Raw genomic sequence first — 21,233 nt, 5'->3', positions numbered from 1 at the left:
AAATCAGAGTCGTCCCCATTCATCTTTAATACTTTACACAATTCCTACTTCTCAAGCCAACTGGCTCATGAGATTTCCACGTTTAGCTTCCAACACTTTGATTTCGGTAAGTCCTCTTGGTGCCGATCGTCGCAGGTCCTTCCTCTCGGACTGATGGCAAGCGAGTAAGTCTCTCGTTTTGAAAATGGGTATTATAGGCACTGCAGGGACGCGGTACCTCGCCTTATCTATTATTGTGCAATTATTCCATCTTTTAACCTCTGGACCTATTTCTCTGAGAGTTACATTAAGGATTCCGCCCACTTTCCCTATCAAAATGGTGTTGTTCAGTGATTTCTCCTGCTTCTTTCACGGGCGTAATTAATTAATTAATTCCGAAAACTATATTCCCGCGTAATTTGGATGGATGGCCTCTACACGTGTCAATTCCACTCTTTCGATAGACAGGTGAATTTCTATATGGGCATAATTAAATATATTTCTCCCTGTGAAGTGAGCTTCATCAGATGTTCCCAAAATTCGTAATTAATTACTTCCTCGCTAATGACAGTGCCGAAATCCCTCACAATAGGGGTTATTAGCCAGAATTTTATTATGAATTTCCCGAGGTCTTCCGAAATGTTCCGATCTCGCTCCTGCTGCTAGTAACAAGCCACGGACATGAGGCTAGCTACATTATAATGATAGATGAGCATATATTTCCTCTCGCAGTCGGCCCTACATAGCCGTGCGGCCGTCCTTTCTGCAAAGTAGAATGATGGGCTCAGTACAAAGAACACGAAAACTTCGATTTTAAGGCATTGTAAAAATGCATGGCTTAAATAATTCGAGCTGATTTTCCTTGGAGTTCTCTATCCTATAAAAGTACAGTTTTGAGTATGATTTTCTCATTAACTCATTCACCTAAATAACATATCACAGTATTGTTATCAATTATAGTTATTTGCCCAATAAGGTTTGTATAATTCATTTTCTGATATGGCATTCATAAATTGAATAGAGCAACATTTGCCTCACATCCAGCATCACTAAGTACTGACGCCATGTTACGGGCTGTTGTTTCCTAGTCACATTCTTTGTTGTAAACCTTAGGGGACGCCTGAGTGTGTTAGTAACCAGTGCTGAGATTCAGGGTACATTTTACAAGATAATTTAGAACGGCCTTGTCCGACACATTCTGAACTGTGATGTTCTTTGTAATCGATGACTCCAACCAACAAATCCAACATTGAACCCAATGGTGTATGATATAAAGCAGGGTGCCACAAAATGTAGTTTCGCGATATATGCCCCTGAACCCAGACGTCACCACACTCCTCTCTTCCCTTGTCGGACCCGTTCTGAGCTGTGATATTATTTTTAATCGATGACTCAAACCAACAAATCGTCGTTCCCGGGACGAAACCTCCTATGTGAAATATTTTAGCTTAGAACTTTGGCCGGTAAGGTTCTGCCATCTAAGGTGTAATTTTGCGTGAATATTGTCAAGGCATTCTCGCTCTTCATAATGTATGTGCTGCGGGTCAGTATATCTCCAGAAATATTATCACATAGGAGGTTTTTTTCCCGGCAACGACGAAATCCAACATTGAACCCAATGATGAATGACTTAAATCAGGGGCCAGAAAATTTGTCTCGCGAGACATACGCCTGAATCGAGAAGTCACTAAATACCTCTCCTCCCTCGCCTTCGCTTAGCTTCGAAGAGGTATCAGAGCGGACTCTTTCTAGTAGTCACTGATCTGCAGGGATCGTGTGTGTTGTGTAAAGATTACACCATTTTCTGAAATGTCTATTTCAAAACCATGAAAACAGAACATAAAAATAAGACTTGTCTTAAAATTGAAAGTTGCTCTCCTGCAAAACAGCAACTTGCTGAAAAGCAAGTACAAAAATCGTGTTGGTTCAGTCATATTAAAATGTATCGACCCGTCTAAATACCCAATTCCCTGATCATTTGCTGCTATGTCACAGCTATTCTTTCCGTCTACCTTCAGTTTTAAGCATGTTAATGAACCTTCCACAATCACGAAGGATAACCCTCTCAATATATGTCAGTCTTCACGCACAGTTAACAGCGGCTACTTGTAAAATAACTCCCAATTTTGAAAGCCTAGTGAGCTACGATCCATGTTGCATTGTGGTAATGACTGAAAGAGACAATTAAATGAAAAATGAACAAATTAATTAATAGGAACATAGGCCTACTACATATTTCACCCGGTGAATTGGCCGTGTGGTTAAGACAGCGCAGCTGTGAGCTTACATCCGGGAAATACTGAGTTCGAACCCCACTCTCGGTAGCCCTGATGATGCTATTCCGTGGTTTCCCATTTTCACATCAGAAAAATGCTGGCGGTGTATCTTAACGAAGGCAATGGCTGCTTCCTTCATACTCCAAGCCCTTTCCTCTTCCATCGTCGCCGTAAGACCTATCTGTGTCGGTGCGACGTTAGGCCAATTGTAAAAAAAATCTAACTACATAATTACTTTGATATTTCTTTATTCTGAGCGTTGATGACAGAGGTAACGTTCACAGTCCACCTCTATGTTCTCGCCCACTATGCGAACTAACCATACCTCTTGTCTTCATTCTGTGTCGAGCGGGTAGTATTCATAATACATCGTTTACGACCATTGACTTCGTCTGGGTGTGGCTAGGTGTAAGTATTGAGTACCGAATCCAATCTTCATTCCCGTAATGCAAACACGGTCCCAAAACCGAGCAATATCTTTTCACATGTGGGGACAATAGCCTACACTTTAACATCTGAATGTCAATGTAATTCTAATTTCCAAACAATTTTGTTTAGTGTGTGTCATTGAAGCTTCTTTTATAACCACACTGTTCTTTTATAACATTTTAAAACCCCTTCGTGGAGTGGCGTTTTAACTGGACTGATGATAGAGCAGTGACAGTGTGCCTTATAATTACCGGTAGGAGCCACAGTATGCATGTAAATGGCGGAGATTTTGCATAGTGCTATACAAAGCCACTTCTCTGACAATCTTCGTCCCAAAGGTTAAGAAAAAACACTTTCGTTCTTTCAGTTACGTTACGATGAAAATCACTAAAGAAATGATTTATCGAGACCGCTCTTGCGAAGGAGTCGGTTCCAGAATCTCTTAATGAATAATATTCACAACATCATACATTCAGGGATAGTTAAAATGGACATTAACCATAAAACTGCGCCGGTTTACGGATTCTAAGGAACACACGCGTAGATAAGTTGTGACTATGAAATATGCTTGTTGAAGAAACAAGCTAGTAATACAGTCTACTTACATGGTCAAAATGGCAGCAGTGGATCTCCAGAAAGTGAAGTCATTGCATTTATTCGCAAATGAGGGCGTCCGGAATAAAGATCATATGAAGGCAACCGTGTGCTTGCTACATCAGCTATACTGAATCCTCATTCTCCAATTATATCGCATTCTGGACAAAATGGATACCTTAAGTACTGTGCGCAACTGTTACTATTTTATAGATGAGGTGACTCTTGGCATAGGTGAGAGTAAAAAGTAGCCTCCACTGAACTTTCAGACTCATTTATGACCGCCACACTATAGAAACTGCTGTGATATGGGTGGCGCTGAGTGATCACATTCAAAATATCCATCCCGCGTCTCATTGTTATGAAAGGTTCTCCTCCTTGGGTCAGTCGTGCTGCAGTAGCACATTCTGCTTCAATGAGGAATGAAATGGGAACTACCTTCCTCATTAAATTGCCACCATTTCTTTTTTGCGGTTTCCCTATAATCGCATAAACGTTGTTGGCGCTATTTGAGTCTCTAACCAGCCTCCGGGCTGAAGACTTAACAGACAGATGTGTCTGTCTGTTGGATCATCAGCCCAGAGGCTGGTTGGATCCTCAAATAGCACCACCAAAGGCTATGCTAGTTATAGGGAAACTGCAAAAACCAATGGCAGAGCCCAAATGAGGCGTACTAGGCAAGATGAGGAGTGAGGTAGTTTGACATTGCTTTCTTCACTGGATCAGAAGGTGCTACTGCAACACGACTGATCCTATGAGCAACACCTTTCGTAACACTCAGACACTAGTTGTGCTCCAAATGTCATTACTCAGCACCATCCATATCCCAGAAGCTTCCATATTGTCACAGCCATGGATGAGACTGGGACTTCGGTGGAAGCTACAAGTTGCTCTGGCCTGTGCCAAGAGACGGATATAAAAATACTGCATCCATCAAGAAATGGCAACATTATACTCTATACTCTAATTTTGTATCACTTACTTGGCACTAAAGTACTGTACCCTACGTGACGTCTTTATAGACGTCACGATCCTACCTTGGAAATGTTGATTTACATATAATTTCACTGCAACATTGTTCAAACCTTTGTCCCAGACACTAGTCCCTTCAGAGGAACGCCCATTATAACCATTATACAAGTTTTAAAACATTTCTATGTCATTAGACAGCAAGTATGGAATGTTTTCCTTACCTGCTATTTTCATGAAAGGAGATAGAGCAGTCCATACTATCTGATTCTTAATTGACACAAGCTACTTTTCCCTTCCACGGTGTTATCCTTCCCTTTTCATATTATTATTATTGCCGTCTTTGCTTGAAAACAAGACGTCCAGAGTCTAATAATCTTAACAGCCAATTAGTTGTTCGTCGTTACTGATTCTTTATTCACTCACTTGTGAAATAAGCGAAGCGTGCCCTTGCGCAATTATTGCTGACTTATTTCACTTCCTTGACTCTATTTGGATGTTGAGTTTTAATTTGATAAGCATCATAACATATAATTTTGAATGTTTCATTAATTACGATTGAGCTCCCATTAACAAGGAGAATAACTTACTACTCATTATGGTGTTAATCACGGAGGGAATTCTACCAGCAGCGAGAGGGACATTGTTTGAAACCGGTGTTTGTAGCTTGTAAGCTTGAACGTCTTTTGATTTGATTTTCTGCTTACAGTAGGGATATCGCAGTCATTTGACCTCTCTATCTATTACATGATTAAATTCTGTTCTATAACGTGGGTGTTACTTGTGTGGCTTCTTGGATAAATGGTAAGCACACCAGCCTCCCATTCAGATGGTCCCGAGTTCGGGGATTTTAGCCGCATCTGCTTAATTCCCCTAGCCTGGGGATTGGGTGTTCGAGTTTTCGGAACACGCAACTCTTCAAAAACACACATCACGTCACACTACTACAGAAATACAAAATAGTGAACACGTCCATCACACCACGTAGTAATGAAATGTCGTATGGCTTTTAGTGCCGGGATATCCTACGACGGGTTCGGCTCGCCAGGTGCAGGTCTTTCTAATTGACTCCTGTAGGCGACCTGCGCGTCATGATGAGGATGAAATGATGATGAAGACAACACATACACCCAGCCCCCGTGCCGTTGGAATTAACCAATTAAGACCACGTAGTAAAACAGGGACAAGTCAACACGTCCTCACCTGTGACTCCACAAGGATGTAAGAAAAACTGGCAGAAGAAGCAGAAGAATAATTGTGTGTTGCTTGGATATCTGGTGTCGTGTAATCAGCTGAGTAACACTGTTGTTTTGTTATTATTCTTTTCGTCTAGCATTTTGCTGGTACAAAAAGGTGGGAACAATGGCAGAAGGGTACTCGGAATGAGAAGATAAAGGCAAATTTAGGAATTAACTCGATGGATGAAGCTGTACGCATAAACCGGCTTCGGTGGTGGGGCCATGTGAGGCGAATGGAGAAGGATAGGTTACCTAGGAGAATAATGGACTCTGTTATGGAGTGTAAGAGGGGTAGAGGAACACCAAGACGACGATGGTCAGACTCAGTTTCTAACGATTTAAAGATAAGAGGTATAGAACTAAATGAGGCCACAACACTAGTTACAATTAGAGAATTGTGGCGACGTTTAGTAAATTCACAGAGGCTTGCAGACTGAACGCTGAAAGGCATAACAGTCTATAATGGTAATGTATGTATGTCTGTATGTATGTATGTATGTATGTATGTATGTATGTATGTATGTATGTATGTATGTATGTATGTATGTATGTATGCATGTATGTTATTAAGTTACTGACAACCAATAGTGTCAAGACGTGTTTATGTGTTCTTTAATGAGGGCGCGGTTGCCGGTAGATCTACTGGTAAGTCAACAGTTCCATTTTCGGGACTTTATTCTGATACTCCAGTGTTCCTTGCAGTACTATGAGCGAAGCCGGTTCATGAACAGCGCGGGCGATTTTAATTGCACCCTGGAGTCAATGACTTATTACGTGATCGACATCACGGACAATTCTAACCTAACTTCACTAGCTTCATTGAGGAGCCCGTCGATCAGGTCAGTGGCTGTTTTCGTGGGAGTGGTGGAGCTAATCTCTGCTCCTAGGAATAGTGGAGTCTTCCAACATTTGCCAACCCTGACCCAGAGAGCACTTACCGGTTTCCTCTAGCAGTCTCCTGTTCCTCTTAGGATCGGACAACCCGAGACCGGAGACGGCAATCAGCTCTCTGTCTGACGGCAGACTCCAAGATGTGTTTTCTTCGGGGGAGGATGTGTTATTCCGCACCCTCCTGTTTTAATCAACACCAGCAACATCGCCTCAGACATACTGTTAATCCTGAGAAGAAAAAGAAACGGCATGGAGGATTGGAAATATTTATACTAAAGGAAGTATGAGCCTGTCGTCAAGCTCATCATGCTACCAAGCAGAGATAAGGTGAGGAGGTATGATAGCTGAGGAATCAGGTAGTAATGTCAAGGAAGCCCCCCCCCCCGCCACACACACACATCGTCAGAAATAGAAAGATGCCTACAAGTAAAATCTGGCATTTTTTATATACCACATGCAAAGATGCGGGCTTAACAAGTCCAGGGAATGTTGGATAAAACATGTATCATACACAAGTCATTTAACATATTCCAAGCCAGTCTAGTTATTAACGGGACGTGTTCTCCCAGGTACTGCTGTGACTAGCGCGGGACTTGCCGAAACCAAGCAACTTAGTCTCCGATACTGGAGAGTATGGCCGTCGTTACGCCAGGATGCTTCCCCGTCTACCTCAGTGCTCATGTCCTTGGACTCCACTGTAGCTGAACGATACAAGTCGGTACAAATCAAGTTATTCCTCAGCCTCTTGTCATTCATGGTTTTCTACGTCACATCGATGGCCGCCGTTGCTGTCAGCCTCTGCTTCTCTACGGCATCTTGTACCTGAAACATTTTAGAGGGACCAGCTTGTATCTCGTCGAGGATTTCTTCTTCCTTGAGCCTAATAATTAGACCTACTGGTAGGAAGCACTAGAAGTATATACACGGGGACGCCCTTCTCCAGTCATCAGATGGTTGGCGTAGGGTCGCGATGACCAGATCTCTCCCTATAATGCTCCTAACCTACGTCCTCTAGCAGACATTGAGTCCGGACCCCCGTGGGTCTACGTAGTGGTCTCCGAAAACGAACTCTTCTGAAAGGATAACATGAAAGAGTAGCACTGTTAAGTAGTAAATAAATGCTCTTGGATGTGTACTGGCAAGTGCAGAAGTGCAGACAAATTGTTTCTGACCAGTACTGATAGATACCAGTTCCTGGTGAGGAGAGAGACTAAGCGCAATGCGCGTACGTCAGTCAGCTCACTCTTCCCTATAAGGTGTGGGGAGCAACCCTCGATCTTGTAGACTGTATAGTCGGGCCCTAGAGCGTTAGAGTTTAACGTAACCGGCGTGAAAATGTTGACTAACGCTGCTCGAATATGGTCTGTTGGTATGGCAACGATAACACAGATGCCACATTTAAGAAAGCTTTCGCTTGCTTTCAGCCGCTTTTGTGGTATTATTCGGAGTGGTACGGTGTTAGCTGTGTTAGTTGTTGCTGGTTTATGTAATTATTTACTTTTTTGTTTCCTGAATATTATTTTCATTGTTGTTTTATTCTTTTTGTAAGTTAATCAGTGGCTAAATGTACAGTTCTATTCTCTATTTAACATGGGAAATTGTTGAGATCATTGTCAGTTTAGTGATTATGAAATCCTTTATTTATCTGCAATGACGTGTTCTGTTTCTTTTTTTTTTGCTAGGGGCTTTACGTCGCACCGACACAGATGGGTCTTATGGCGACGATGGGATAGGAAAGGCCTAGGAGTTGGAAGGAAGCGGCCGTGGCCTTAATTAAGGTACAGCCCCAGCATTTGCCTGGTGTGAAAATGGGAAACCACGGAAAACCATCTTCAGGGCTGCCGATAGTGGGATTCGAACCTACTATCTCCCGGATGCAAGCTCACAGCCGCGCGCCTCTACGAGTACGGCCAACTCGCCCGGTGACGTGTTCTGTCTTAAATTATTAGCAAGAGCTTAGGAACTGGTCAAAATTTATTGAACTGCATTAGGCCTACATATTTTATTTAATATTCAGCCTGTATGAAAGGGTGATATGCCGCGGATGGTGGTAACTCTGACAACGCAGCGTACTTCGAAGGCAGTGCTTTCGCCACTCAAATGTTAGACTCCAACTCTCGTGGGCTCAACTATAGTGCGTAGTGTGGAGGAGAGATGGGCAGGTGGAGTGGGTGTAGAGAGCGCCTATATCAGCAAGTGGTGTGGAGTATAAACCATACCGCCAGTGACTTCAGTTCATTGGATGCCTGTTAAGGAGCATGGCTGACTGAGCATACGTAGCCTCGCCTGCTATGCTGAACAGGGGCCTTGTGGAGGGATGGAAAGTTTGGATGGGACAGGCAAGGAAGAGGGAAGGAAGCGGCCGTGGCCTTAAGTTAGGTACCATCCCGGCATTTACCTGGAGGAGAAGTGGGAAACCACGGAAAACCACTTCCAGGATGGCTGAGGTGGGAATCGAACCCACCTCTACTCAGTTGACCTCCCGACGCTGAGTGGACCCCGTTGCAGCCCTCGTACCACTTTTCAAATTTCGTGGCAGAGCCGGGAATCGAACCCGGACCTCCGGGGGTGGCAGCTAGTCACGCTAACCACTACACCACAGAGGCGGACCCGGTGAATGTAAAGTTGGTATTCTCTCGCGTTGAAATTACAATTACAGTTAAAAGACTATATCTGTTTTTACAATTGCCTTTATGTCGCACCGACACAGATATATCTTATGGGAACGAAGCAACCGTGGCCTTAATTAAGGTACAGCCTCAGCGTTTGCCTGGTATGAAAATGGGATACCACGGAAAACCATCTTCAGTGGTGTCGACAATGGGATTCGAAACCACTATCTCCCGAGTGCAAGATCACAACTACGTGCCTGTAACCGCACTGCCTGATCGCCCTGTACAATTACATAGATGTACGGCATGATTATGCAATTAATAATCATTTAGTATTTGAATACACTCTAAGAAAGTAACAGACAATAAAGAGACTGCCAGACTGACGAATGAGCGCGGCAAGCGGGTGAATTATAACTCAGTGGCCACGACCTCGGCAAAATATTTGTACCGAGCTCGATAGCTGAAGTAGCTTAAGTGCGGCCAGTATCCAGTATTCGGGAGATAATAGTTTCGAACCCCACTGTCGGCAGCCCTGAAATGGTTTTCCGTGGTTTCCCATTTTCACACCAGGCAAATGCTGGGGCTGTACCTTAATTAAGGCCACGGCCGCTTCCTTCCCACTCCTAGCCCTTTCCCGTCCCATCGTCGCCATAAGACCTATCTGTGTCGGTGCGACGTAAAGCAACTACAGGGGCAAAAACAAAATATTTGTACCCCTACCACCCTTCCTCACAGCACATGCAACGTCTCCACTACTTGCCGCAGCGCTATACAATAAAGGAAAGATTTAGCATATAAGACAACAAGGCTTGTACAAATAGCTTTTTTAAAATAATTCCTAGTTCCAGCTGGATGAAATGGAATCAATGTCATATTTACTCTACAAAGTGCGGATGGGAGCGACTGTCCCTTCTCACCCCACCCCCTAACGGCCGCTACTGTTTGTAGACACGCTAAAGATGCAGTAAATGAAATTTAATAACTTATTAATTTAGACACGTGTAGACATTCAACTCGATAAAAGAGGTCATTTCATGGAACAAACACGAATTCTGTTCGGCGAAATGTGTGTGTAGAAGTCGTACGTCTGTTTGGAGTTTCTGTTGCATTCCGACCAGATTGTCCAGTTTAAAATAATGTCTATGTATTCACCGCTGCTGATCACACTAGCCATTGCCGATATGCAGACAGCAAATACAGTGCGGCTGTACCATACACCACCCTAGAACTATACGGTTGAAAACGATGTTTACGAATGCAACGGATGCATTCGCCCGGCCGCGCTGAGTAACATGCTGCGAGTGTGACTCTGTTTCTTATCTCTTCATATTCAGACGTAACCTGCCCGCTGGCAGTAGTTCCCCTGTTAAAATCAATTGGTAGAGATCCCACACATCACTTATGCATGCGGGACATTTATAAGTAGAAAGTACGGCGTCCTTATACCACCTGGTATATATACTTTCGTTAGAAATTGCTTATACAGGGTGAACCGTAATTCGCGCACTCGGGCGTCGCAGCGCGACTCCTCACATGCCAGCAATAAAAAAATGTATCTTACAAAATTTCGTCTTGCGAGTATATCCGGCAGGAAAACGACGTTGAAAAGTAACAATCTGGCAACACTGTAACCACGTGTAGGGTAACTACCTCTGTCAGCAGACGTTAGCCGTACTGTACAGTTGGTGCAGTGGATAGAGTTTTGGGTTACCATGCAGGAGGTCGAGTGTTCGATCCTGGTTTGAGGCGTATGTTTTTTATTTCGTAAATGTAGTCCAGGTGGTATGGTATCTGGCATCTTAATCGTCAACAGCGATTGCAGTGGGTCCTCTAGAAACCATTTGCACTTACATAATACGATCCTAGAAATGGATGAACAATCGTTTTCATTGGTCAGCTTTGAAAGGCGCCCTTTCCACGTCGTGGGCGTGAATTTATTCGCACCACTTCATCTACTAGATGTGAAACCTGTTTTCTTTGTACCCTCCTCCAATGATCCCATAGATTAGTCATCATCATCATCATCATCTGTTTACCCTCCAGGTTCGGTTTTTCCCTCGGACTCAGCGAGGGATCCCACCTCTACCGCCTCAAGGGCAGTGTCCTGGAGCTTCAGACTCTCGGTCGGGGGATACAACTGGGGAGTATGACCAGTACCTCGCCCAGGCGGCCTCACCTGCTATGGTGAACAGGGGCCTTGTAGGGGGATGGGAAGATTGGAAGGGATTGGCAAGGATGAGGGAAGGAAGCGGCCGTGGCCTTACGTTAGGTACCATCCCGGCATTCGCCTGGAGGAGAAGTGGGAAACCACGGAAAACCACTTCCAGGATGGCTGAGGTGGGAATCGAACCCATCTCTAGTCAGTTGACCTCCCGAGGCTGAGTGGACCCCGTTCCAGCCCTCGTACCACTTTTCAAATTTCGTGGCAGAGCCGGGAATCGAACCCGGGCCTCCGGGGGTGGCAGCTAATCACGTTAACCACTACACCACAGAGGCGGACATTATTATTATTATTATTATTATTATTATTATTATTATTATTATTATTATTATTATTATTATTATGTTGTTGTTGTTGTAAATGTAGGATACATATGACCTCAGAAACGGTGTCTTACTGTATTACAGTAGGTAATGTCAGTTTTGTGAGAGACTTTTTTTTTTTATTGCTGGCATGTGAGGAGTCGCGCTGCGACGCCCGATTGCGCGAATTACGCTTCACCCTGTATATTTAGCGTTTACTCTGCAGTCATTAAGCAAGTGAACTAGGGACTACTATTTTAACCACCCCTATTGCTTCATTTGTTTCTAAGCCACAGAATCTTGACAAACCGATCTGAATAATGATCTCTTTCTCCATCGGCATTCCTCACCCTCCATGACCAGACCAGTTACTCTTCTAGTTAGTCTATTCTCGAAGATACGAGATTAAATTCGACATGGATTCAAGAGCACAACTTTATCCAGCTTGTTCATTTCTTAATTGTGAATTCTTTCCACTGTTCTACGTATTTGAACCAGCAATCGCTCCAGTTACTATCATAACTGTTTCGTCCACCTCATGAATGCTTTAACACCTGAGAGCTGTGTACAAGCAACTAAAACACATCCATGGTACAACAGCTTAAGAATCTTGCCCTTCCGACAGGGGTGCCACCCAGTCAGGTGGCTGGCATAAATTGGAGTCCAGTGGTCAGCGTGATGATATACTCAGCCCTACTGCTTGGCTTTCTTGATCGAGCCACTCTCTCTTGTATCAGTCAGCTCATCTCTGGGTCTCACAGGACTGAGTTAATCACATACCAGCCCTCAGTCTAGAAAGAAAATACCTCGACTGACCGAGAATCGAACCCGTGGCCTCTAGATGGGAGGTAGGCAATTCATCCCTGCACCACGAGACTAGTTTAACACTTAAGTGGGAAATTTACTGTTTTATTAAAAAAACTATCATTCCAAGAGTAATCCACAGTCATCAGGGAAATATTTTCAACATATTTGTCAGTTCCAATGCAATGTATTATGAGCTTTGAATGTTTTACATTCACGCCTTCGTAGAGGTGCGCAATTAGCCCCGGGGCAACTACCACACTTCAGTCATTAGGAATGTCCATGCTTATGAATTAATAGCTTCACAATCAAACGGATTCAACTGTAATATTGTACAGCTCCACAGATATATGGTCTACGTGCTGGTATTCGGTTGAGCGGGTCCAGGGTGTTCGATTCCAGCCTGGGTCGGGGATTTGAAACATCTGGGCATATTCCTGCTAACACAACAGCCTATTGTCTTATTATTCATATGAGTGATGTCACTTATCATTGAATATCGCTCTTAATTTCGTGTGGCTATTTCTAGCCGAGTGCAGCCCTTTTAAGGCAGACCCTCGGACGAGGGTGGGCGGCATCTGCCATGTGTAGGTAACTGTGTGTTATTTTGGTGGAGGATAGTGTTATATGTGGTGTGTGAGTTGCAGGGATGTTGGGACAGCACAAACACCCAGCCCCCGGGCCATTGGAATTAACCAATGAAGGTTGAAATCCCCGACCCGGCCCGGGAATCGAACCCGGGACCCTCTGAACCGAAGGCCAGTACTCTGACCATTCAGCCAACGAGTTGGACATTGAATAACGTTAAGAGACTATAAATAAGGATAGGCCTACACCATGATCATCGGTGTTTGCTTCTACACCGAACACTATGGAACGGATCGAAGATGAAGACTCCACGGTTAGAGACAATCGCCCTGATAAAAAACAAAACTGTGAATGTGCAACATGTTTGCCTAGCAGCGCAACTAATACGCTATATCTTATTTAACTCTTTCAAGTAAGTGAAGCTGTCAGGGGCAAAAGATTTTCTTAGGTCCACGCCCCAAACAAATAGCATTTAAAAAAAGTGAGGCTGTTAAGATGTTCTATAGGCATATAACCTTATATCAGATAACATCTGATTCGGCGTTTACCACCGGAATTTTTATCTAAGTATGCTGCTCCGCACATGCCTTTTGGGACATGCTATGTCTCCAAAGTAATAGGTCAATCGATGTACCTTCATGCAGACTCTGTCGACAACATTACAGGCACTGATGTGAAAATCGTATCGATTGGGATGGACCTAATCCGAAGATTGTAAACTGTTGACAGTGCATGCGTGAACGTTTTCCCTTCTTTACAGAACCTGTTGATGATTCTGAAAGGAACTAACACAAGGATGACGTCAAGATAAGAACAGCAACAACTCCTTTCAAACCATTACATGCATAGTACAATAAATTTTGAAAACTTAATTTCGTGAACAATAAATATTTTGTTTAATTTGAATATTGCACAATTTTAGAGCATACTACTTCTTCTCAGTAAGATGTTAAGGTGAACAGCAACCTTGTAGACTACGTAACAAGGATTGTAGTAAACCAATAGTGGTTTATATAATTTTGTAAATAATTATACAATAATTATTTCGTTAAATTTAAAACGCTGTGCGTATTGCATTCTCTTCGCCTCCTCTCTCTTAACAAATGTTCTTCTAGTCGTCGCCATTTTATGTTTATGAACATGTAGGCTGAAGAACTTCTAGTCCTACCTTCATCACCTCACCGTTGTTTGCTTCTTGGACTTAAGTGGATACGAAGCAGTAATTATTCACATCATGCACACTACATAAGTTTCGAATCCCGAACCCAGGAAACGAATATTACATTTCTTCAAAACACAATAGCAAAACCCGCACAATATAGTCTAGACAGCGAACAGAGAGAGAGAGAAAGCCTGTTAGTGAACAAGTCTAAACATGCATAACCATGTTCACATGATCACTGCTTATCAACACAGCGTGACCTTAGTATGACAAATACTCGGTCCCGCTATCCTATTCCACACGTTAGACATAGCTGTCCTTGTAAATTAAAGTTTATAGTGTGTTCTGAACGCAAAGGTTTGGCTTCTGACTTATGCAAAGAATACTGTAGGCCGCTGCAAGCCTCTAGAATTCAAATCTCTAAGCTGCAAGGTTATAATCAAAAACTGAGTGTTCCAACACTAGCGTGTTGAACTCCTCAGTGGCTCGGACCCGAGACCTTTAAGTACGTCCTATATAGTCACTATCTTGTATGTTTAGGTTAAGCTTCAACACTTGGATATCGAAGTTGAGGTCTGTACAGTTAACGCCCTTGTACAGTTAAGCATGGGAAAGGGATCGAACCCAGGGCCCGTAAGGTTACACCAGTATACGTTAGGTTATAACGTCGTGCACCATTTGCCAGCAGTCCACATTTGAAATCGCTTCAGCTGCAAAGTTACAGCTCCGTCACTCCTATATGGAGAGACGGCAATGGGCCTGTGTGAGGTTGGGTTACAGTTCGTGGTCATAATTAGGTTAACATACGAGTTAACCACATCTTCAAGTCTCCTCACCAGTTCGGCTTCTCCACTGGAAGCACGCAAAGAGCCTGTCTGAGGTTAGGTTAGCGTTCCTCGTAGCGAGGTTAGATTAACACGTCATCATGGCATCATAACCTCAACTACCAGTCATCCAACCGACTGGACTCCTCCAAGGGGAACCGATAAAATGCATATGTCAGGTAGGTTAGTGTTCGTATGAAAGGTTAGGTTAACATTTCATGACGAAGTCTTAACCTCATCTGCAGGTCACCTAACCGACTTAGATCCTCCAAAGGGGTTCGTGACCTGTCCGACTCAGCTCCTCAAAGGGTGTCCGTCCGATTCGGCTCCTCCAAAGTGGCTCGTGAGGTTAGCATTGCCCTCGTACGTAATTGTATGACGTCATAACCTCACCACGACGCGCAGGTCGCCTACGGGTGTCAAATCGGAAGACCTGCATTTGGCGAGTCGAACTTGTCCTCGGACACTCCCGGCACTAAAAGCCATGCGCTATTTCATGACCTCACCTAGGGGTCGAAAGCAAACCAGGTTGGCCTGTGAGGTTAGCATGCCCTCGTACGTAAGGGAATGAGGTCATAACCTCATCTAGGGGTCGAAATCGCCCAATACCAATCCCTGACCAATTGGACCCCTCCGCACGCAGTGTTATGACATTATTCCGCGTCTTAACATCACCGAGAGGTCTTTCTTTGAACCCGGGTAAGAAACCACATAGGTACACTACTCGGTCATTATGTCAGAATCGACATAACAACACTACTCAAAAAAGCGTGGGAAATGGTGACGCAGCACCATTTGTTTTAAACATACTTTTCCCTTCTACTCGCCGCTACCCCGAAAACAAACGTATATGAAACGTGTTCTACCTCTGAAACAATTCGGAATAAGACATACTTCCATATGCAGTTTTTTTGCTTCAAACGATCTTTCCTACCATATCCCTGAATCTTAGACATTCCTACTGGCACTCTGTATAATTCCACTCTTAACATCTTAAGTTTTTCAGTAGAAGTTCGATGTAAACGGCGAATAGAGACAGTGATTGATTATAGATTTCTTCAACCCTATAAATAATATGAACCAAACTATCGTTCTAAAATAAACTGTCACTGCTGCTGAAATGCCTGAAATAATATATGATAATAAACCCTATTCCGTTGACCAGCATACAGTAATTCGCGCTGGTATAGTTCCGTATTTAAACGAAACTGCAGGCCTACTACATGCCGAATTTCTGCTCGTGTGCCATCTACGTCTGTGTCATGAAATTATTAGGCCTAAATATTGCGTTAAACATTGTCTTCATTGTCTCACTCTGATGCACCTAACCAGTACTCCTGAATCCATTAAAGTCTTACGTCGATAGCTGCAGTCGCCTAACTGAGGCCAGTATCCAGTATTCGGGAGATAGTGGGTTCGAACCCCACTGTCGGCAGCCCTGAAGATGGTTTTTTGTGGTTTCCCATTTTCACACCAGTCAAATGCTAGAGATGTACCTAATTAAGGCCACGGCTGCTTCCTTCCCACTCCCAGCTCCTTCCTGTCCTATTGTCGCCGTAAGACCTATCTGTGTCGACGGGACGTAAAGCAACTTGCAAAACAATCTTAGGTACCCCAACTTTTTTAAATGCTTCAAATAAGCACAAAACCGAAGACCAACGATTCGTAGGTCTACTGTATAACTTCATCAAACATATTGATTCGAGATTTAGCCTTGGTATGACAGTTAAATATTATATACATGATGTTTCTCCTCTCCTATGTTTCAAACAACATTTACGTGGCATTCATGCTTATTAACTCAGTCTAATGCACAGTATTTCCGAAGCCAAGCATGCTGAAACTGCTATATTGCAAGTCCAGCCTCAGAAAATATTAATATAATTGAAATTCTGGATTCTCTTCCATATTACAAAGAACAGTTAATCATTGTTTTGTTCTCCCTTTCACAGTATCAACCATTGCAATTCTGGACTTCTTGTTTCCTTTCGAAAGTTCTGTTGGTCGTAACTGCAACTGCGGCCAAACTACGAACATTTCATTTTAAAAGAACCTCATCTCCCCGCACTGTCTTTCCATTTTGTCTGGTAATTAAGGAGTAATTAAGTTTTAAGTATAAATTATAATTACATTTATTTGAATTGTCGAAGGGACTTTTGTCTACCCTTGTATACTTAACGTTGTACAAGTAACTCCTAGTCTGGCTACATTGAACAGTTTACTTTACAACAGCTGTAGCTTCCGAATACATAAAAATTCTTATGGCTATATTTTGGCCTTTGATCACAGGGGTCGGGGGTATATGCCGTCTTAATCATCATGTCATCCTCATCACGCACAGGTCGCCTATGGGCGTCAAATCAAAAGCCCTGCACCTTGGCGAGCCGATCATGTCCTCGGACACTCCCATACGCCATTTCATTTTCTTCCTCTATGAGTAATGTTCATTATCACAGAACTCTTCAAATCAGATACATTTTGCATGCTTTTTCTAGGAGTACCAAATTTGAATTGGTGGGAACTGACTTGGAATAGTGAGAATAATTTTGTGTTTCAACTGCGTTGAGTGGCTCAGATGGTTGTACTTTCTAAACCTAAAATGGCGGGTTCGATCCCAGCTCAGACCGCTGTTATTTTAAGGTGCTCGAATATACTAGCTACATGGTGATAAAAAGACTACAATTTCAGTAACATGATGCCCCCAATACTGCAGAAGTAATTTGTATGACGTAAAACCAATAACTTTATTGTTATTAGGCAATTCTATGTGAAATGCAGGTTGTACTACTTCGTACTATCAGCGAACACGATCAAACATATGTTGCAGAAATACCCTGTTTTCCCACAAGGATGTAGATGGTGGTGACTGTGATCAAATTTGTAGATGAACTGTTAAAAATCTCTCAGCTGTAGGACTGGTGAATTTCATCGTCTCCAGATTCTATATCCGAACCCCGGTACGGACTTCAATCAATCAATCAATCAATCAATCAATCAATCAATCAATCAATCAATCAATCAATCAATCAATCAATCAATCAATCAATCAATCAATCAATCAATCAATCAATCAATCAATCAATCAATCAATCAATCAATCAATCACAACTGATCTGCGTTTAGGTCAGTCTCCCATGTGGCAGATTCCCTGTCTGTTGTTTACCAAGTCTTTTCTTAAATAATTGCACATAATTTAGAGATATATTGAAAATTTCCCTTGGTAAATTATTCCAATCCTTAACTCCTCTTCCCATAAAATAATATTTTCCCCAATTTGTCCTCTTGAATTCCAGTTTAATCTTCATATTGCGATCTTTCCTACTTTTGAAAGGACCACTCAAATGTATTTGTCTACTGAAGTCATCCCAAGCCATCTCCCCACTGACAGCTCTTATACCACTTATTCGTGCAGCTCTTCTCTTTTCTCTCAATAATTCCCACCCCAAACCTTGCAACATTTTTGTAACGCTACTCTTTCGTCGTAAATCCCAAGAACAAATCGAGCTGCTCTTCCTTGGATTTCTCCAGTTCTAGAATCAAGTAATCCGGTGAAGGTCCCATATAATGGAACCATACCCCAGTTGGAATCTCACCAGCGACTTATATGACCTCTCCTTTATATCCTTAATACAACCCCAAAATACTCTCATATCCATGTGCAGAGATCTGTACCCTTGATTTGCAATGCCGTTTATGTGATTACCCCAATGAAAATATTGTCTTACATTTACACCTGGATACTTACAGTGATCCACATAAGGAATATTCACCCCATTAATGCAATAATTAAAACTGAGAGGACTTGTCCTTTATTGAAACTCACAACCTGACTTTTAACCCCGGATTCACCGATCGGGTTTTCCCTTATTCCCGCGTTTTTACTTACTGGAAGCAAATGGACAACCTAGATCGGACATGATTATACGGGCTGCTGCATTCCACAACAATATGAAATTATCAGTTTCTTCATACGTCAATATACAGAACCAACAGGACCAACAAGAGCAAGTATCACCGATCCATGGATGGAGAAATAAACTCTGAACTTTATAATTCTGTTTACAATGCCACTCTTTGAATTGAAGTTCTTGGTCTTGCTTCATGTAATTGTGTGAGACATTGTTGTAAAAACTACCACCTCGTTACAATGGATAAGGGCAGGAAGTATTGAGTACAAATGGCCGTGTTTTCTTAACTAAGCAGAGCAAAATATGATGCGATTGATTGGGGTCCAACATGTTTTCTGACAAAGTGGGCGATGTCGAAATTTCGGTATGTTTAGTACTCTTCCCGACGGATTGCTGAGTACTAAAATGATCTCCCATGAGCTGTCATAGATCACCTAGGCTTCACTGAAGAGGCAAACTAGGGAAATGGGGAGTAAAGTATTTTCCGTTGCTTTCTGCACTGAGCAAGAAGATCTTATTAAATATCAGTTTACCAAATCCACTAAAACATGCACATCAGCCAACGACATGAGTGAAGCTTTCACTCCATTTATCATAGACACTGGCTGTATAAGAAAGAGTGCTTCTAGCATGGCTCCTACCTCAGTCATTTTGATATCATCAAAGGATGAGACTGAAAGTAACAAATTTGTTCTAGCACATACCAGAAGACATAGTGCACTGTAAAGACTATTTCTTACTAGAGAGGGATCTGGGTAGATCGAAGATTCGTAGAGGTGTATTTATGTTTAAATCTTGTGTTCAAGATCATTTTCATAGAGAATTCTTCATAGGTCAGTTAGAAAAGTTGATGTAGTGTGCTGTTAAAAATTCGCTCTTTCATTTTCCGGTCGTAACTGAGTCGATAATGAATCTCGGGCCAAACGGCTCGTCGTAACCAATAATCAAGCAAGTAAGCTAAGGTACAGTTTTATATGAGTGCTATTCTTGGATTCTTGAGTTATGAAATGTAACGTGAACTTAAGGATATGAATTTCCATCCGTTTCAATAGTCCCACTAAAATGATAGAACCGCTGTCGGCTTAGTGGGGAAACTTTCCTCTATGTCACTGAACTATCGTTAACCTGCTAGAAAAGTTGGAAGAATACCGGTAACATTCATAGTAAACATTCGTCTTATTACACTTAATACATTTGATGGACACTTCCTAGAAAATAACTTGAACTGTGAAAAATTCTCCGAGTGTGGGAACTGTTCAAGTATCACTCCCCTTCAGTATTTCTTCGTCATGATGCGCGAGTACTGAAATACTGTTAGCAGGCGTAGCTATTTATCATCGTCCCTGACAAACATTACAACCGATGGCATTCCCAACAGGAACGTTATATCTCTACCCATGAAACCACGAAATCCGGTGATAATTGGCTAATTGCTGGCATTAATCTCCATTGCTGTGTGTATTATTGGCACAGAGACCGTTCCAGGCTTCCAAAAAATTGAAGAGAAGCCACGTTCTTCAGTGGTTAGTTGTTTACAGTGAGAAAGTGAAAAACGACTTCCTGTCAGTCGAGCAATTTTTCTAATGTGAACGAAAAATTAAAACATAGAACCTGAGATAAGAGCTTTATTAAAGGCATAATGACGTATTTTGTCTGTTCAAGTAAATATCTTCAAATTTCTGAAATTAGATAAAAAATAAAGAACCACCGTGGAAAATATATAAATGTACAGATGTGTCTTTCTTTCTTTCTTTCTTTCTTTCTTTCTTTCTTAATCTACTTACCCTTCAGGGTTGGCTTTTCCCTCGGACTCAGCGCGGGATCCCACCTCTACCGCCTCAACGGCAGTGTCCTCGAGCGTGAGACGTTGGGTCTGGGGATACAACTGTGGAGAATGACCAGTACCTCGCCCAGAAGGCCTCACCTGCTATGCTGAACAGGGACCTTGCGGGGGGTGGGAAGATAGGAAGGGATAGACAAGGAAGAGGGACGGAAGCGGCCGTAGCCTTAACTTAGGTGCCATCCCGACATTTGCCTGGAAGATAAGTGGGAAACCACGGAAAACCACTTCCAGGATGTTTGAGGTGGGAACCTAACTCACCACTACTCAGTTGACCCCCCGAGGCTGAGTGGACCCCGTTCCAGCCCTCGAACCACTTTTCAAATTTCGTGGCAGAGCCGGGAATTGAACCCGGGTCTCCGGGGGTGGCAGCTAATCACACTAACCACTACACCTCAGAGGCGGACACAGATGTGTCTACGAATCGTAAATATCTTAAAATACTGGAAGAGAAAGGAAAGTTAAATGGTTCCAAGTTATGAATGCTGTTATTTTAACTAAAATGCTATTTATTCGGGGCGTCGACCTTCATAGGTCAGTTAGAAAAGTTGATGTAGTGTGCTGTTAAAAATTGGCTCTTTCATTTCCCGGTC

This window comes from Anabrus simplex, chromosome 2 (assembly GCF_040414725.1).
Source record: "Anabrus simplex isolate iqAnaSimp1 chromosome 2, ASM4041472v1, whole genome shotgun sequence".
Classification (NCBI taxonomy): Eukaryota; Metazoa; Arthropoda; class Insecta; order Orthoptera; family Tettigoniidae; genus Anabrus; species Anabrus simplex.
The sequence above is the reverse complement of the archived record's forward strand: the minus strand, read 5'-3'. Positions refer to the sequence as shown.